Genomic DNA, 19,121 nt, shown 5'->3' on the forward strand with positions numbered 1-19,121 from the left:
CCAGACAAAGTCTTTAATACGCACTGAATTAAGAGTACTTTAATAGCGTTTTCCCTCACTGCCCTATTGTATGATGACATTACCAAGAAACAATTAAGATCCGTCTGCTTCTCTCTCTCTCCTTCACATTTCAGCAGAACCGGATCCAACGGCGACTGCCCAATGGGGGTAGGAAATGGTTGCTCATCAGACTTCATTACGGGTAATGCTTCATCCCCCAAAAGGACACAGAAGACCTCTCAGCAACCCGCCTCTCGCCCAGGGAAGGGGACTTTCGGTTTAACAAGGTGGCAACGAGCCAGTTGGGAAGGAGGCCAAGCCGGCGAGCTGTCTCCCCGGGTCTCGCACGCAAGCCGCCATCTTGTCAACCGAAGCTGCTGTTCCTTCCCGTTGCCTGTTGTGTTTCTCTCACAACATCAGCACACAATGTGAAGGGCGGCGATGCCTTGCATTTCAGTGAAGGAGCAACTGAGCTGCACTCCCAGCTCACACAACTTGCAAGGCGACGGGACGCGGGTGGCGCTGTGGGTTAAACCACAGAGCCTAGGACTTGCCGATCAGAAGGTCGGTGGTTCGAATCCCCGCCACGGGGTGAGCTGCAGTTGTTCGGTCCCTGCTCCTGCCAAACTAGCAGTTCGAAAGCACGCCAGCGCAAGTAGATAAATAGGTACCGCTCCAGTGGGAAGGTAAACAGCGTTTCCATGCACTCTGGTTTCTGTCACAGTGTCCCGTTGCACCAGAAGCAGTTTAGTCCTGCTGGCCACATGACCCAGAAAGCTGTCTGCAGACAAACGCCATCTCCCTCGGCCTGAAAGCGAGATAAGCGCCACAAACCCCCCAGTCGCCTTTGACTGGACTTAACCGTCCAGGGGTCCTTTACCTTTTCCATCTTTTTTATATGACATGTAAGAGACGCGGGTGGCGCTGTGGGTTAAACCACAGAGCCTAGGGCTTGCCGATCAGAAGGTTTGTAGTTCGAATCCCCGCAATGACGGGGTGAGCTCCCGTTGCTCGGTCCCTGCTCCTGCCAACCTAGCAGTTCGAAAGCATGTCAGAGTGCAAGTAGATAAATAGGTACCACTCCAGCGGGAAGGTAAACGGCGTTTCCGTGCGCTGCTCTGGTTCGCCAGAAGTGGCTTAGTCCTGCTGGCCACATGACCCGGAAACTGTACGCCGGCTCCCTTGGTCAATAAAGCGAGCTGAGCGCCGCAACCCGAGTCGTCCGTGACTGGACCTAACGGTCAGGGGTCCCTTTACCTTTATATTACATGTAAGAAATGGTCATTCATTGCAAGGTGGGAACCACAGGGGGAGAACCCTGAACTGCTCTCGCCACAAGTCTGGTCTCTTTGTGTTATACCTGTTGTTATCCTAATGAAGACCTCCAATTCCTTTAAAATGTTAATTACCAGTGATGGCAGCAGAAGGCGAGATGCAACCTGTTCCCAGCACGCTTTGTTGATCTCAGAGACTTAATTTAGCCGGTGTTTGTGTGTGTGTAGAGGAGGAGATCACTGAAAGGCCCATTTCTCATCATTAGCAGCACAAGACTAGAGGCTCTGGCTCAACTGTACCTGCGTAAAGTGGAATGCAAGTGTCTGACCGAGCCCACAAACACATCCTTTTAGGTAAAGGTAAAGGGACCCCTGACCATTAGGTCCAGTTGTGGCCGACTCTGGGGTTGTGGCGCTCATCTCGCTTTATTGGCCGAGGGAGCCGGCGTACAGCTTCCGGGTCATGTGGCCAGCAGGACTAAGCCGCTTCTGGAGAACCAGAGCAGCGCACGGAAACACCGTTTACCTTCCCACCAGAGTGGTACCTATTTATCTACTTGCACTTCGACGTGCTTTCAAACTGCTAGGTTGGCAGGAGCTGGGACAGAGCAACAGGAGCTCAGCCCGTCGCGGGGATTCGAACCGCCGACTTTCTGATTGGCAAGTTCTAGGCTCTGTGGTTTAACCCACAGCACCACCCGCATCCCTCGTTTTAGGTATAGTATAAACATGGGGAACCTCAGAATTAGGGCCCAAGTGTGACCCTGCAGAGCTTCTCTATCTGGCCCTCCGAACTCTCCCTAAGCCACACCTACCTCCAGGCCACGCCCATTTAGGTTTCGCCCGGTCCCTCTTAGCAACGCAACCCGAGTGCCCTGGCATGCCACACTGCTTCAAAGGCTGTGCCACGCAAAGTAGACGGCGGAGGCAGGAAAATTCCAAACAATCCCCCGGCCTCGTGCCAAGCAGAGGCAGCAACAATGCAGGAAACCCAATTTTGGATTGCTAAACTCCCTGCCCTTAGCTGTCAACTTACAGATTTGAAAATAAGGGACCAGCAGCCTCGAAAATAAGGGATCAGCAGCCAAAATAAGGGATTTCCCAAGCACAGGTATGTTCAACTTCTGAGCCCCTCCGAGCCAAAGGCAGAAAGCCCAGCCAGCAGCCAAACGAAGCCTCAAGCGGTGGTTCCCACAGCGCAGCAACCCGGCAAAGGGGATGCAGCAAGGAAAACCACCGTCCCCTCTCCGCTGGGAAGCGCTGAGCAAAGGCGAGTCCCCAGGCAACGCGGCCGATTTGATCGGCACAAGGCATGCAAGCTCCACCCCCAGTCGTTCTTAGACTCCTTATTGGGTGAGCAACGCAGCCAAGCAACACAGTTGGAGCCTCCCTCCTCCCTGGCCGGCAGGGAGGGAGGGAGGGAGGGAGAGGAGCTGCTTCCTTTGAAACCAGGGAAATTTAAGGGACATCATCAATAAGGGACAGCAGCGGGAAACGGCGCTGGGATACGGGACTTTCCCGCCAAGGAAGGGACAGTTGGCAGCTATGCCCCGAACCGAGCCACCCACTCAGTGAGTCCCCGCGCGCTGCGCTAAACCGTTGCAGCATGGCACGGGGACTCACTTCCGCAGTGCCGGAAATTGCGGGTGTGCATGCTCACACACACATGCACGCGATCCAGCCCACAGAGGGATCTCCACTGGAGTAAACCAGCCCAGGCAAGGTAAACTTTGCCACCCGCCACTTTAGAGCATGGGAAGGCAAACTAAGGCCCAGGAGCTGAATCAAGCCCAAACTGGCTTCTGGTTCCGGCCCACGGACGGTCCGGGAATCGCCATGTGTATGGGCATGGGGATTCAGATCGTTTGGGCTGCGCCATTTCCACCCCACCCCCCACCCCCATGTCAGTGCCTCCTCCCTCCCTCCTCCTAGATTCCTCCAGCCCTGCCTAGAGGAGGAAGGGGGCTGGGCTTTGTTGAGCCGAGGTTAGCTGAGCGCCATTTTAAGCAGCCCCTCTCTGGAGCCAGCCCTTTTGAGCGCTCATTGTCCCGCTGCCACCACCAGCCCCTGCCACTCGCAAAGCACAGGTAAGCAGCCACTGGGGCTCATCCGGTGCTGTGGAGAAGGGAGGGGAGTGTTGGTAGGGGTTTTTTTCTGCAAAATACAGTGGTGCCCCGCAAGACGAATGCCTCGCAAGACGGAAAACCCGCTAGACGAAAGGGTTTTCCGTTTTGGAGGTGCTTCGCAAAACGAATTTCCTATGGGCTTGCTTCGCAAGACGAAAATGTCTTGCGAGTTCCTGGGGTTTTTTCCCCTCCGCCCCCCTTTTTCTAAGCCGCTAAGCCGCTTATCGGCTTATTCGCTAAGCCGATAAGCGACTAAAAGCCGCTAATAGCGCTAATCCGCTAAGCCGTCAATGGGCTTGCTTCGCAAGACAAAAAAACCGCTAGACGAAGAGACTCGCGGAACGGATTCTTTTCATCTTGCGAGGCACCACTGTATAGTCCGCCCCCACCCCACAAGGTCTGAGGGACAGTGGGCTGGCCCCCTGCGGGAAAAGTTTGCTGACGCCTGCTTTAGAGGAAGGCTAACAGGGGGGCAGAAGATATTGGGGGGTACACCCACATTTCCAAGAGACAAGAGCATCTCAACATCTTGCCGTGATCTCTGGCAGACTGTGAGTGGGAGCCCTGTCCCCGGGATTTCGCGAGCGCCGCTATTTTTGACAAGTTTAGCACCTCACTGCCTACCTGGGAACAGTTTGCAAGAACCGAACGGCAGCACGGGGGAAAAGTTTGCCTTCCAAGTTTAGCATCGCCAAATTGCTATGACGACAGCATATTGCATCTTGCATGATTTACGTGCGGTGAAGACAGGATCATGGTACTCATGAACAGACACAAACACACAACCCCACAAGCACAAAATCACTGACGCAACAAAAAATGGACACCTCACTTTCTTCCCCAAGGTCCTTGCATCCAACTAAGACCACACCAATAGATTTAAAACAGTGTTTGAAGTTCCCCAGGGACCAGGCGTGTTTTGCGACAGGCGAGGGTCCGCTTGCGACCCCGTGGAGATCTCTGGATGCCCAGGCTGGGACAGTCATCTCCACCTGGCTGGCCCCTCCAGCTTTCTAAAGCAGGGAAGCAGAAGAGGTTGTTTACTGGTTTTAAGTAAAGGTAAAGGTACCCCTGACCATTAGGTCCAGTCGTGGCCGACTCTGGGGTTGCGGCGCTCATCTCGCTTTACTGGCCGAGGGAGCCGGCGTACAGCTTCCGGGTCATGTGGCCAGCAGGACTAAGCCGCTTCTGGCGAACCAGAGCAGCACACAGAAACGCCGTTTACCTTCCCGCCAGAGCAGTACCTATTTATCTACTTGCACTTTGACGTGCTTTCGAACTGCTAGGTGGGCAGGAGCTGGGACCATAGCTGTCAACCTTCCCTTTTTTTTGCGGGAAACTCCCTTATTCCAGAGCTGTTTCCCGCTGCTTCCTGCTGCTATCCCGGATTGTTAGATATCCCATAGACTGTCCCCAGGACAGGTGAGGCTGCTGATCCCTTATTTTCAAATCTGAAAGTTAACAGCTATGGCTGGGACCGCACAACAGCAGCTCACCCTGTCGCGGGGATTCGAACTGCCAACCTTCTGATTGGCATCATAGAATTGCAGAGCTGGAAGGGAATCCTAGGTCGTTTGTTACACAGAACACTGAAAGACGCAACGCACGGATAATGGAATGAAGCGATTCAAAGCTATGCGAGTAAGGAAGCCTTGTCGTTTTTGCAAGGACCGGGGGAAACCAGTGTGCGAGTGTGTGTGAGCGCACACACAAGCAAAAACCAACAGAGCACCTCAAGCGGCAAATCTTTCTTTTACTCGCTAGCCCATAAAGAAATAATCTCTTGCCAAAGGCGGCGAAATGGCTGGAATGAGACGGCAGGGTAGAGTTTGCAGTGGCTGAGCTGAACAATGCGAAGGCTGGGGGGTGGGGGGGTAGCATTTGGGGATGAATTCATCACTACAAATAAAGGGTGAGGGATGGAGAGAACCTGCGGGGGTCTGAACAAGACACAGATGGAAGATCCGTCGTCGTCCCCCGGACTGGAGGACTAACAGCGACTCCTACCTCCCATGCCAGACCCCGCAATCAGAAAATACAACGGTATATCTCCAAAGATATATGATGCTTTTGAATTCTGGTGCTGGAGGAGACTCTTGAGAGTCCCATGGACTGCAAGAAGATCAAACCTCTCCATTCTGAAGGAAATCAGCCCTGAGTGCTCACTGGAAGGACGGATCGTGAAGCTGAGGCTCCAAGACTTTGGCCACCTCATGAGAAGAGAAGACCCCCTGGAAAAGACCCTGATGTTGGGAAAGATGGAGGGCACAAGGAGAAGGGGATGACAGAGGACGAGATGGTGGGACAGTGTTCTCGAAGCTACCAGCATGAGTTTGACGAAACCACGGGAGGCAGTGGAAGACAGAAGTGCCTGGCGTGCTCTGGTCCAGGGGGTCACGAAGAGTCGGACACGACTAAACGACAACAAACTCCAAAGAGGTTTCAGGCAGACGTGGGGAGCTGTTGTCCCTGGAAACACTCCCGTACTACAACTCCCAGGACCCCTGGCCATTGCAGGGGGTTGGACTAGATTCCTCCTGAGGGTCCCTTTCCAACACTACGCTTCTATGATTTCACCACCGCAATCATCAAAAGAAGCTGACGTCTCAGATCGCAGTGTTCCCATGCAGCCCCATCTCTCCCCTCCTCCTCAAAAAAAAAAAAAATCCCTCTCACCTTTTTTTATTATTATTATTTTCCGTGAGTGAATTAGCAGGTGAGCACCCAAGCTGAACATCCCCTTATCTGGGCACAGGACTCGCTGCCGAGGATTTGCATAATTTTAATCTTTCCCACCAATGAGCGTGGAAAAGGGGGGGAAAAAGAAAAACTCTCCCCCTTTTTAAATCTTCTGTTTGTGCTCAACAAAACAGGCCCAGAGGCTTTCACACCTTGTATTTATGCAGTGTGGGGAAAGGAGGGGCAAAGAGAATTGAGGGTGGAAGTAACTGAGACATTACCCTCGAACTCAGTACTTCTGCATGCAACACAGGTGTCCAACTACTGACCTATGGGTTTGATCTGTGATGTGGGGTTTTCTGGAGAGAGAAAATTGAATAAGGGATTTTCAAAGGGAAACCATCATTTTTTTTTTTTTTGAATTTTCCTTTGGAAATTAGGGTGATTTTGCAATTTTCCTGCACAGATTAGGGTACTCCATGAGGGCAATATGCGCAGAGTAATTTCCTGATGCCCTAGAGAGTGATCTAATTCAGCATGTTTCCTTCGCTCGTATTTAATAAACAAAGCCAGAAAGTTTGAAACTGTCAAGCCTTGCCTAATACGGTTTCCTTTTATTGCTATGAATGAAATTGCTATTTTTTTTAATTATTTTATTTCAACAGATTGTATACTGCTTAATCACAGTCGCCTCTAAGGAGTTTAAGGCCCAGAACAATAAAACAAAAATGAGTTAACCTATAAGATCAGAACTCAATTTAAAAAGTCTTCTGGGTTTTTAAAAAGTCTTCTGTAGGGAATGCTAATGTCATGCTATGCAGCTACTTTTGGAGGTGAAGTTGCTGAATTACTACTATTGTTATTTACTTAACCCTTATGCTTGCTGGCCTGCGTTGAATGAACTGTTAATTGTTAATTCGGCTTTTTCGTAGCATTAGGTTGTAGCGATGTTATATGGTATACACGGGTCACACACAACAAGGTAGTCACATTGGAATTAATGGGCATGGGTTGACTGGGGGTCCATAAATTTTAAATGGGTGGTCTCCAGTTAAGTATTACGCGGAGCCAACCCATTGGGACTAATGTGCCCGTTATCGTCATGTTCATTCATTTCAATGGTTCTACTGTGATTCAACGGCTGTCTACTCCAGTGTTTCCCAACCTTTTTTGGGCAAAGGCACACTTGTTTCATGAAAAAAATCTCGAGGCACACCACCATTAGAAAATGTTTAAAAAATTAACTCTGTGCCTATATTGACTATATATAAAGTAACTCTCTTTAATAGGAATCAAATAAACACAAAGAAAGTATTTTATAATTACTTTATTATGAAATAGTAAGTAGACAGAAATATGAAAAATTATAAAATACTTTATTCCGTGCGCTTTTTGTCCCTCTCCTCGAAATGCTCCAACTCAATGTTCCTCCGCGGGCTGGCCATCGGAGAGCCATGTCGCCCACACCGCAGCCCAATACAATATGAACCCTCCCCTCGCAAGCGGCAACCCCTCCACACTCCCCACCTTAAGCCTCCACACGCGCCCTGCCCAAAGAGATGCCCGCCCGCCCGCGCGCGAGGGGATCCTTTACCTCAGCATCCCGCCAAAAAAAAAAAAAAAAAAAAAAAGAGGGCAGGAGACTGCGGTCCCTCAGAGGCTGGGCGTTAGGAAGAAGCTGCCGCCTTCATCCAAGCAGGAGCAGCAGCAGCTGTAGCTGTAGTAGCGCCAAGCTGTGCCGGGGACTCCGTGCCCATGAGGGGAGGGAGGGGAGAGAGAGGAGAGGCAGCAGGTCGCCCTCTTAAGTCACGCGCGCGCAGGCACCACCACGCATCCCTCGCGCCCCTGCTCAGCACCTCCCGCCTCGGGGACGCCCGTCATGAGCCGCTGAGAGGCCGCCAAGCCTCCAGGCTGCTCCCATTCAGCCTTAGGCGCGCGCCCGCCTCGGGAAAAGCGGTGCTGGGAGGCGGAGAGAGAGAGAGAGAGGACGCCGCTGGCCGCGTCCCACCCTCAGTCAGTCGGCTCGGAGCTACTGAGGAGAGGGAGGTGGGGACAACGGCGCGTCTGTTCCGCTCGGGGCCAGCGCGCCCCCGCCCCCCTCTCCAGAATCCCCAACTAAATACGATGCGCTAAGGGAGGGGGGAGAACCCACCCACAAAGAGGACGCCTTTCTGCAGGGCGCCTAAGGCCTCTCGCCGCCTGACTCGCCCGCCTCCCTCCCACGGCACACCAGGCAACGTCTCGCGGCACACTAGTGTGCCGCGGAACACCGGTTGGGAAACACTGGTCTACTCTGATTAAAACTTCGTTGGATCCAACCTTGCACATGTTTTATTGTACAATTTGTTTTGTTGCTTCGGACACGGGTGTGCTGGGGGGAAAGGAGATCAATTTATCTGGAAGACACAAGATTTACTCACCCGGGAAGAATGGCAGATGAAGGTGATGGACTACATGGAACTGGCGGAAATGACTGACAGAATCCGAGACCAGGGAGAAGAGTTGGTGGAAGAAGATTGGAAGAAATTTAAAGTTTACTTACAGAAACATTGTAAAATTAAGGAGTGTTAGAAGGATGTTGGAATGAAGTTATGGGGTTTTAGCAGAAATGTTATAAAGGACTAAGTAAAAATGGATTGTTAATTGGTGAAAGAAGAAAATGTAAAATTATAGTATACTAAGATAAATTACTAGGGTAAAAACAAAGATGGAAAGGATTTGCTGAAATATCTAACTGAACTAGAATACAAAAAAGGGAGGCGTGAGGAGGTCAAGGAAACAAGTAAATGAAAGATAAGTAATGGAAAGGTTTGATTTGTTTTTTAATTGTTTGTATTTTTAATTGTTTGTATTTTTCTGTTTTGTTTTTTGCTTGTTTGTTTTTATTTATTGTGATGTATTGTTTATCTTTTTCTTCTACTTTTTTAATTTGTAACCTTTTAATCTATAATAAATATTATTATTATTATTATTATTATAAAGGAGATCAATTTATCAAAGACACAGAAATCAGATTGTCTGTACGCTTCCACCTGGCTTTGCAAAACCACTAACACCAGTCCGACTGTGGGGTGGAGCTCCAGCTGGCTGCCGTCAGATCTAGGGAGCCTAACCACCTGCTGACTCCATAGATCTGTCAGGTCTCCCTTGACATCACCAGACCCCGGCTACTCCCACATGGTGGCCTGAACCTCAGCACCACCACCAGAGGAAGGAATCAAAATTCAGAGATGCTAGCTTAGAAATGCTTCCATATTGGGCATGCCGTGTGATAGTCTTCTTTCTGGCCAGAAATTATTATTCTTGTCAACTTTTGCTTTGGGGAAAAAGCAACCCTTGGTATTTGTGGGTGTTCACACAGTCTTAAATTATGTTTCACTTCATGGGACATCAGAACTGGAACCTGCAGAACATTAAGGTTGCAAAGACTCGTACTTTAAAGGTTGCAAAGATGAACACCCATCGTCTACGACTTGGCGAAGTGAAGATCTCTCACCGCCCTTCCTACATTTTAACTACTTATTTTTGGGAAGCGGTTTGCCTGCCTGTCTGCTCTGTGTACGCACACCACTTGTTGTTGTTTAGTTGTTTAGTCGTGTCCGCCTCTTCGTGACCCCCTGGACCAGAGCACGCCAGGCTCCCCTGTCTTCCACTGCCTCCCGCAGTTTGGTCAAACTCATGCTGGTAGCTTCAAGAACACTGTCCCACCATCTCGTCCTCTCTCGTCCCCTTCTCCTTGTGCCCTCCATCTTTCCCAACATCAGGGTCTTTTCCAGGGAGTCGAGTCTTCTCATGAGGTGGCCAAAGTCTTGGAGCCTCAGCTTCAGGATCTGTCCTTCCAGTGAGCACTCAGGGCTGATTTCCTTCCGAATGGATACGTTTGATCTTCTTGCAGTCCATGGGACTCTCAAGAGTCTCCTCCAGCACCAGAATTCAAAAGCATCCATTCTTCAGCGATCAGCCTTCTTGATGGTCCAGCTCTCACTTCCATACATCACTACTGGGGAAACCATAGCTTTAACTATCCAGTGTTTCCCAACCTTGTGCCTCCAGCTGTTTTTGAACTGCAACTCCCATCATCCATGACTAGCAAGACCAGTGGCAAGGGATGATGGGAATTGTAGTCCAAAAACAGCTGGAGGCACAAGGTTGGGAAACACTGAACTATACGGACCTTTGTTGGCAAGGTGATGTTTCTGCTTTTAAAGATACTGTCTAGGTTTGTCATTCCTTTTCTCCCAAGGAGCAGGCGTCTTTTAATTTCGGGACTGCTGTCACCATCTGCAGTGATCATGGAGCCCAAGAAACACGCACACCTCTTAGGAGATCATAAACAAGTTTTGCACCATGGGCCACAAGATTGAGGAGCAGGCTTTTCGTTTGTTTGGACACAATCAGGCGCCATTTTGAACCAAGATGGCGGGCCGAACCTTTCAAAACCGCACTGATTTTTATCCACATTTTGCATGAGATCAAGGGGCAGGTTTCCCTCGATGTTTGGATGCAACCAGACATTGCTTTGAACCAAGATGGCGTAACGAACATTCCAAAACTGTACGGATTTTATGCAACGATTGGAAAACTATACCGCCACTTGGCGTTCTCAGACCTCACGAGCGGATTCGAGGCTGCAATTGCCTCGAATCTCATCTGTGTGCCTGTTTGGAAACATGGTCCACCTGGATGAATTTATGCGCTGACGTCAGGATCAATGGGACAGTTTTATTGCTAATGTCAGCAGATGGTGTTTCTTTTTCTTCCTCCTTCTCTATTAAAACGAGGGGCTGACACCCTTTCAAGCCCGAACTTTGCCCCTGGAGCTCACACAGTGTCAACAAGGGGCAGGCCAGGGATGGTCCGGTTATGAGGAATCTGGCAGCGGTGGGAGAAGCATTCCGGAAGGGCAAGGAAAACTGCCAAACAAGAGTGGTGCTTATTTTGAGCTTGCCTTCCTCCCGATCTCTCCCCTCCAGCCCTTCCCAGATTCCTCACAGGCTGTGCAAACCAACCTCCCTCCACTCCCTGCCCCCATTACCGGCTAATCTACACCCCGAGGTACAATTACCTTCCCATACGTTCCCTATTTACGCTCCAGAAACCATATAATTTTCCTAGCCCAGAAACTTAATTAGAAAGAGAAGAGAGTATGTGCTTCCTGGAACAGAAAGCCTGCCGTTCTCTCTCTTCTTCTTCTTTCCCCACTCCACAAAAACCGCCTCGGCCTTGCAATCTCCTTCTCCATCTTTGCTAAAAATACACCCTCGGCTGGCAGAACAGACGGGGCCCTGCATCCTCCTGCCAAGACAGGGAGACAAGAGAGCAGGGAAGGGCAGGGGGCATCCACTGAGGGTGCCAGCCCCCAGGAAACGGCTCCGAAACAGGGTCCCCTTAAGGGGAGCGTACTGGGCAATCTCTGAAGGGCGTGGGGCCAGGGGTTCCACAAAGAGTATCCAAACAGTGACTACATTATTACACGAGCCCTGCTCCACAGCATTTGATATTTTCATTCACATATACTCATTCGAAATAAGATGAGTTTATGAAGCAATTCAATATTTTCCCAGCACGCTGACGAAGATCTACGAAGCAGCAGTCAATATCCGGAATCTCTGTTCAGTGTTGGACATTATATTTGCTGAACACAAGAAGCTTCGCAGCTTATCTTTCATCGTACAAAGTTTGGTACCTCGCTTCATCATTTGAAGATTTTCAGAGACTTTGAGGCTTTCATCTTGAACTTGTTATGGTTTGAAGGAATTCTATAAAGATTGTCTATTGTGTATGTATATGGTCATCGGGTTGCCTAAACTTTGTTGACGTTCCACAAAGAGTAAGGTAAAGGTAAAGGGACCCCTGACCATTAGGTCCAGTCGTGGCCGACTCTGGGGTTGTGGCGCTCATCTCGCTTTATTGGCCAAGGGAGCCGGCGTATAGCTTCCGGGTCATGTGGCCAGCAGGACTAAGCCGCTTCTGGCAAACCAGAGCAGCGCACGGAAACGCCATTTACCTTCCTGCCAGAGTGGTACCTATTTATCTACTTGCACTTTGAGGTGCTTTCGAACTGCTAGGTTGGCAGGAGCAGGGACCGAGCAACGGGAGCTCACCCCATCGCAGGGATTCGAACCGCCGACCTTCTAATCGGCAAGCCCTAGGCTCTGTGGTTTAACCCACAGCGCCACCCGCATCCCTGTATGGTATATACATATATATTTAAAAAGGACACGTGAACGTGCAATTAAAACCAACAGAGCAATCGGTGTGGAGGAAGAACATAAAGCACGGCAGCTGAGGCTTGGGGGGGGGCAGCATGTACACAGGGACGGTTGTGCTGTGCGCCACAGTTGTGCACATGCAAGCACATTACGATGCCTGACTCCCAGCCCACTTCTCTGCTGAGGCTGTTTATCGCCATCCGCCGCCCTCCCGCTTCCCCCGGTCCTCTGTTGCCACACTGCTCTATCTACAGACACATGATTCTCCTCCGGATCCAGCAGCTGTGCTGGGCTCTTTCCAGGCAATCCTCTAAGCTGGCGCTGGTTGGCGCGAGGCCCTGCCCGCTTCCCTTGCTGCTGTTGCTCCTTTCCAGGAGAGAGAGAGAGAGACCCAAGCTGTTCCCCAAAAGCTTTTCCGTGCAGCCTGCAGGCTGGGTCGACAAATTAAAACCCCTGACTGCTCCCATCTGGAGACTTTGCGCATGTGTTTGTGTGTGTGTACAAGAGAGAGAGAGAGAGATTGTGTGGAATAAAATGGGGCACAGGGAACAAAGCTGTCCTCCCCACACTCCTTTGCAGGCAGATGCTCATAAACTCTCCCCAACTGTCCGTGTTTTACGAAGGATGTGTCTCTTTTTGGGAAAACGGCTTTTGGAGCTTTTACGCTGCCCCTTGTTGATGGCTGTGAACAGGGGCAGGTGAAACTGTCAATTTTGGTTTCTCCTGGCTCCCTCCCCCCCCCCCCAGTCTTGCATTCTGTTCTCCACACTGGTTTGCAATTTTTAAAAAGCCTACTAGTGTGATTTTCTCCTAAGAGACACATTTTTGGATTTTGTAGAATCCTAGGAGTCAGAAGGGACCATGAGGGTCACCCGGTCTGCAAACACAGGATACTTTTGCCCATTGTGGGGCGTGAACCCACAACCCTGAGATTAAGAGTCTCATGCTCTACCAACCGAGCTATCCCTGGGATAAATAAATTTATTTATTTACTTCGTTCATATCCCACCTTTTTCTCAAGGTGGCCAAATGGGGATTTGAACCCGTGTCTCTTCCAGCTCTGAGTCTGACACTCTAACCACTACTCCAAAACAGACATTTTTGCAACATTATTTTCCCCAAGGAAATGCATTATTGTACGTTGTTTTCCACTCATTTCTACTCACATTCAGAGTAATGGTGCTGAGAGTTATTGGGCCACCTCTATTCTCCTTAAAGGCAAAGGGACCCCTGACCGTTAGGTCCACACATGGCCGACTCTGGGGTTGCAGCACTCATCTCGCTTTATTGGCCGAGGGAGCCGGCGTACAGCTTCCGGGTCATGTGGCTAGCAGGACTAAGCCGCTTCTGGAGAACCAGAGCAGCACACGGAAACGCCGTTTACCTTCCCGCCAGAGTGGTACCTATTTATCTACTTGCACTTTGATGTGCTTTCAAACTGCTAGGTTGGCAGGAGCAGAGACTGAGCAACGGGCGCTCACCCCGTCGCAGGGATTCGAACCACCGACCTTCTGGTCGGCAAGCCCTAGGCTCTGTGGTTTAACCCACAGCGCCATGGAACTATAATTCCCAGAGTTCCCTGGGAAGAAGGGCTGATTGTTAAATCACTCTAGGAACTGTAGCTTTGTTGGTGGGTGGGAATAGGACTCATCTAACCAACTCTCAGCAGCCTTAACAAACTACAGCTCCCAGGATTCTTTGGGGGAAGGTGCAAAAATGTCAGATATACAATGGAACCTTGGTTCTTGAACTTAATCATCCGGGAGTCGGTCAACTCCTGAAACTGTTCGAAAACCAAGGCACGGCTTCCAATTGGCTGCAGGGGCTTCCTGCTCTTGAGTAGAAGCCACGTCGGACGTTCAGCTTCCGAAAAATGTTCGCAAACCAGAACACTTACTTCTGGGTTTGCAGCGTTTGGGAGCCGATTTGTTCGACAACTAAGCCATTCAGGAACCAAGGTACCACTGTAATCTAATGACCAAATGGCACTTTAAACCTAGGTTACGGTTCCCACAACAGAATATCTAGGCACCTTTCCCCTCCAATGAAACTTGTTGTTATTATTCTTGTTGTTACACATTTCATCTCAAAGCAGTTCAGAACACATCAAATAAAACCATCCAGAATAAAACAAATCTATAGAACATTTTTTTACAGATCCTTCACTAAGGGACATTTGGCATTCCCCAGTCGCCACCCTGGCACCCAAAGATCTCCACATGGCTGCAGTTTGACCCACACCAGGAGCAAAACGCGCCTGGCTAATTTCTAACGCTGGGTGCAACTGTTTAAAGTTGTATGGTACTGCTTTCGATATATAGTGGAGACGGTGCCAAGCATGACCAAGTGATTAAACTTTTGCATTTGAGAAAGTAATCTATTTTTGCCATGCTCCATACACTGCTTTCATGGCATCAATACACAAGTACGGATTTCACATACCCACACACACATTTTTCTATCTGCTAAAATTGGCTTCTGTAATTTACAAGACTGCGCTACATAAGTGTAATGTATACAGAGGTTTTAGCATCACTGTTCACCGTTTTTTAATACTAAAAAATATTTGTTTACACCTGGGATAGCTCAGCACAAGACTTAATCTTAGGGCTGTGGGTTCGCGCCCCACATTGTGTGAAAGATTCCTGCATTACAAGCAGGTTAGAGCATAGCTGCCAACTTTTCCCCTTTTTTTAAGGGAAATTCCCTTATTCCGAATAGGATTCCTTGCAAGAAAAGAGAAAAGTTGACAGCTATGGGTTAGAATCAGATGAACCTCGTGGTCCCTTCCAATTCTACAATTCTGTGATTCTAGGATTTTAGGACTCCCTGGACCTAATGGTCAGGGGTCCCTTTACCTTTACTCCCATAGAGACTACCTTACACTGTGTTTAAAACCAAAATCGCATTTGGATAGAAACTGTTATTCAGGCGGCTGGTCCTAGTCTTTATAACCCTGTACCTTCTTCCAGAAGGCAGAAGCTGAAAGAGATCATTTCCGGGGTGCGCACTCTCCTGCGCTATCTCTGCAGCTTTCTTATGGCACCTGGAAGCATAGATTTGATCGAAGGTGGGAAGAGTGCACCCAATTATTCTCTCCGCGGTCTTTACAACCCTGGACAGCATTGTTTTTTTCCCTGACCGCGCAGCTCCCAAACCACACTGCAACTTGAATCAGGCCCAGATACCAAGTGGAAATCAGTGTCTCAGAGAGAGAGAGAGAGAGAGAGAAAGAGAGAGAGCAGGAGAACGGAAAGATCACGAAGGCTACCAATGAGGAACGAAAGCCGGGACCAGCCTGAACTTGCTGAAATTTAAACCGGCTTGCTTCTGAGCAACACACCCCTCCGAAAACACACACACACACACACACACACGAGCATTCAAGCCCTGACTTTCTGGGAAGAATTTCTTTTAAGGCTTGTGTGGGTGGAGAATGTTTTAACACTTTAAAAAAAAGAAAGAGAGGAGTTGGGGTAAGGAAACAGACAGAAGAACATACCCTGGAGGTTTGAAAAACAAGTCGAGCTTAGAGGAACAAGTCGGAACAAGCAGAGTGTTTTCCATCGCTCCGGGGCAGCTGAGCGATTCGGAAGAAGTGCGAGCGGCAGCATGGGTGCCTTCTATGTGTGCCCGCACATCAGATTGTCCCAGTCCCTACCACCACCGCGACACACGTAGAATCATAGAATTGAAAGGGACCTCCAAAGGTCATCCAGTCCAACCCCCGCTGCAATGCAGGGATATTAGCCAAAGCACCCAAGTCAGATCCAACCTCTGCGTAAAAACCTCCAAAGAAGGGGAGTCCACAGTCTCCGGAGGGAATCCATTCCCCTTTCAAACAGCTGTCTGTCAAAACGTTCTTCCTGGTGTTTGGACGGAATCTCCTTTCTTCTAAATTGAAGTGATTGGTTGGAGCGGGGGGGGGGGGGGAGAGTTTGCTCCATCTTCCATAATAATAATAATATTTTATTATTTGTACCCCACCCATCTGGCTGGGTTTCCCCAGCCACTCTGGGCGGCTTCCATAGAAACCAAAAATACACTAAAATATCACAGATTAAAAACTTCCCTGAACAGGGCTGCCTTAAGATGTCTTTTGAATGTCAGGTAGTTATTTATCGCTTTGACATATGATGGGAGGGCGTTCCACAGGGCGGGCGCCACTACCGAGAAGGCCCTCTGCCTGGTTCCCTGTAAATTGGCTTCTCGCAATGAGGGAACCGCCAGAAGGTCCTCGGCGCTGGACCTCAGCGTCTGGGCAGAACGATGGGAATGGAGACGCTCCTTCAGGTATACTGGAACAAGACCGTTTAGGGCTTCAAAGGTCAGCACCAACACTTTGAATTGTGCTCGGAAACGTCCTGGGAGCCAACGTAGGTCTTTCAAGACCGGTGTTATGTGGTCTCGGCGGCCGCCCCCAGCCACCAGTCTAGCTGCCGCATTCTGGATTAGTTGTAGTTTCCGAGTCACCTTCAAAGGTAGCCCCACGTAGAGCGCATTGCAGTAGTCCAAGCGGGAGATAACCAGAGCATGCACCACTCTGGCCAGACAGTCCACAGGCAGGTAGGGTCTCAGCCTGCGTACCAGGTAGAGTTGGTAGATAGCTGCCCTGGATACAGAATTGACAACTTTGGGAAGTGGCTCTCCTATCTCCTCTCAGTCTCCTTTTTTCCAGGCTAAACATACCCGGCTCCTTCAACCATTCCTCATATGGCTTGGTTTCCAGACCCTTTGCCATCTTGGGCTCCCCTCCTGCTACTCATGACATACACATTTTTATAGTGTGTGGGGGTTTTTTTGGGGGACGGGACCAAAGTAGATATGGGCATTAGAAACACACACACACACACACACACACACACACACACACAACTGATGGTGTCTCTTGGAATGACATTTCAAAGATGGCGGCTTCAAATACTTTTCGCTTACTCTCTCAGCCCTGATGGCGACGTCTAGGTGTGTAGAAATGTCTACAGTATGTTACCTGAAAGTATGAAAGCCACACCTACCCACCCCAAAATTTATCCTTTCTTTTGCTTTCTCCCTCTCGAGTAACCAATCTTTCTTTCAGGGGTGATGATAATAATAATAATATTTTTTTCTTTATACCCCGCCCTTCCTGGTTCAGAAAACTGGGCTCGGGGCGGCTAACAACAAATTTAAAACACTTAATTGATGCAACAAAAACCAGCATCAAATACAGTACAAAACGTGAATAACAATAAATTCAGAATTCAAAAATCAATTTAGGGGGGAAATCCATCCAGTAAACATTAGATGATCACCACTATTTGGGCCAGAGAGGTGACCAGGGGAGAATTTGCTGTGGGATCCCAGACTGGGTAATCTTCATAAAAAGGCGGGTGAGAGGGAAGGAAGGGGAAGTCTACAAAAGGTTTCTGGAAGAGAAGACATCCTATTTTGTCAAGAGGCTGCCACAGAAAGTTTTCCTGAGGGCCAAAAGTTGGGCAGGCCTCCTCTGCCTCTTACACATCAAAAAGACCCAAGTCCCGTTCCAGCTTCCTCTACTCCACAACCTCTGTGTTGACCTCCACATCACCAGACTCGTTCTCCTACAGCAAGATCTGCCTTTGCCTACCTGGTTTCTGGGCTCGCTTCTCCTTCTGAAGCAGCAAGAAGCCGAGTCTTGACCTTCCCTGAAGGCCGCCCAAGGCACAAACGCTGCACCCAAAACACAACAAGATTCACAGAAACTAACGGATGCAAGGGGGCTGCATCCTTTTAGCCGCAATGGGTCTCCTCCTCCAAAGATGACTTGACTTGAACGCAACCCCAAGCCCTTGCATCAAACCTATATAAAAAATTCTAGCTGGTCCCTTAAGATCGCTAATCATAGAAATGTAGATTTGGAAGGGACCCTGAGGATCGAGCCCCAAGCAATGCAAAAATATGCAGCTGGCCCATTGCCATTATCTAAGGAACTGAGCTGGCCTCAACCATTTTACGACTCCAGCTGTTAAAACTGTGCTCTGGCTAGTTACTGAGCAACTGGTCTTAGACCAGGCATAGGCAAACTTGGCCCTCCAGCTGTTTTTTGGGACTACAACTCCCATAATCCCCAGCTAACAGGAACCAGCGGTCAGGGATGATGGGAGTTGTAGTCCCAAAATATTTGGAGGGCCGAGTCTGCCTGTGCCTGTCTTCGACCCTGCCCTGATCTATGCAGAGAGGGTAGTTATCGTCGGGTGGATCTGGTGATGGAGAAAGGTCTTCTCCAGCCCAAGACCTTTCACAGTTGCTGCCACTCAGCTTAGACAAAGGGTGGAGAACCTCTAGCCCAAGGGTCAGCAAACTTTTTCAGCAGGGGGCCAGTCCACTGTCCCTCAGACCTTGTGTGGGGCTGGACTAGATTTTGAAGAAGAAAAAATATGAACCAACTCCTATGCCCCACAAATAACCCAGGGATGCTTTTTAAATAAAAGGGCACATTCTACTCATGTAAAAACACACTGATTCCCGGACCGTCCGCGGGCCGGATTGAGAAGGCGATTGGGCTGGATCCGGCCCCCGGGCCTTACTTTGCCTACCCATGCGCTAGCTCTCCAGACATTTCTGGACTTTGACTCCCATCACACACCAGCTGTGATTCTTGGACTGGGCAGGGGCTCGGCTAGATGACTCTTTGGGTCCCTTCCAGCTCTACCACTCTAGGATCACCGAAAGTCCAGTGGAGGCTGGCTCACCTGCCTGCCATCTGGCCTACAACCGGTCCAGGAAATGGCAACACCTGTTGGTTTCCTCCTCCTTAGTCTCAGTGTTGCTCCTTGTAGTACTCAACATGGAGGAGAAAACCAGAATCGGTT

The 19,121-nt window shown here is 49.6% G+C and overlaps 1 protein-coding gene across 13 annotated transcripts in view; it reads right to left on the reverse strand.

Moving 5' to 3' along the window:
* Window positions 1-19,121, reverse strand: part of PTPRS (protein tyrosine phosphatase receptor type S) — a 309,039-nt gene that overhangs the window by 198,812 nt on the left and 91,106 nt on the right. The gene's annotated exons all lie outside the window — the stretch shown is intronic.

This window comes from Podarcis erhardii (genome assembly GCF_964252035.2).
Source record: "Podarcis erhardii genome assembly, chromosome: 18".
NCBI lineage: Eukaryota > Metazoa > Chordata > Lepidosauria > Squamata > Lacertidae > Podarcis > Podarcis erhardii.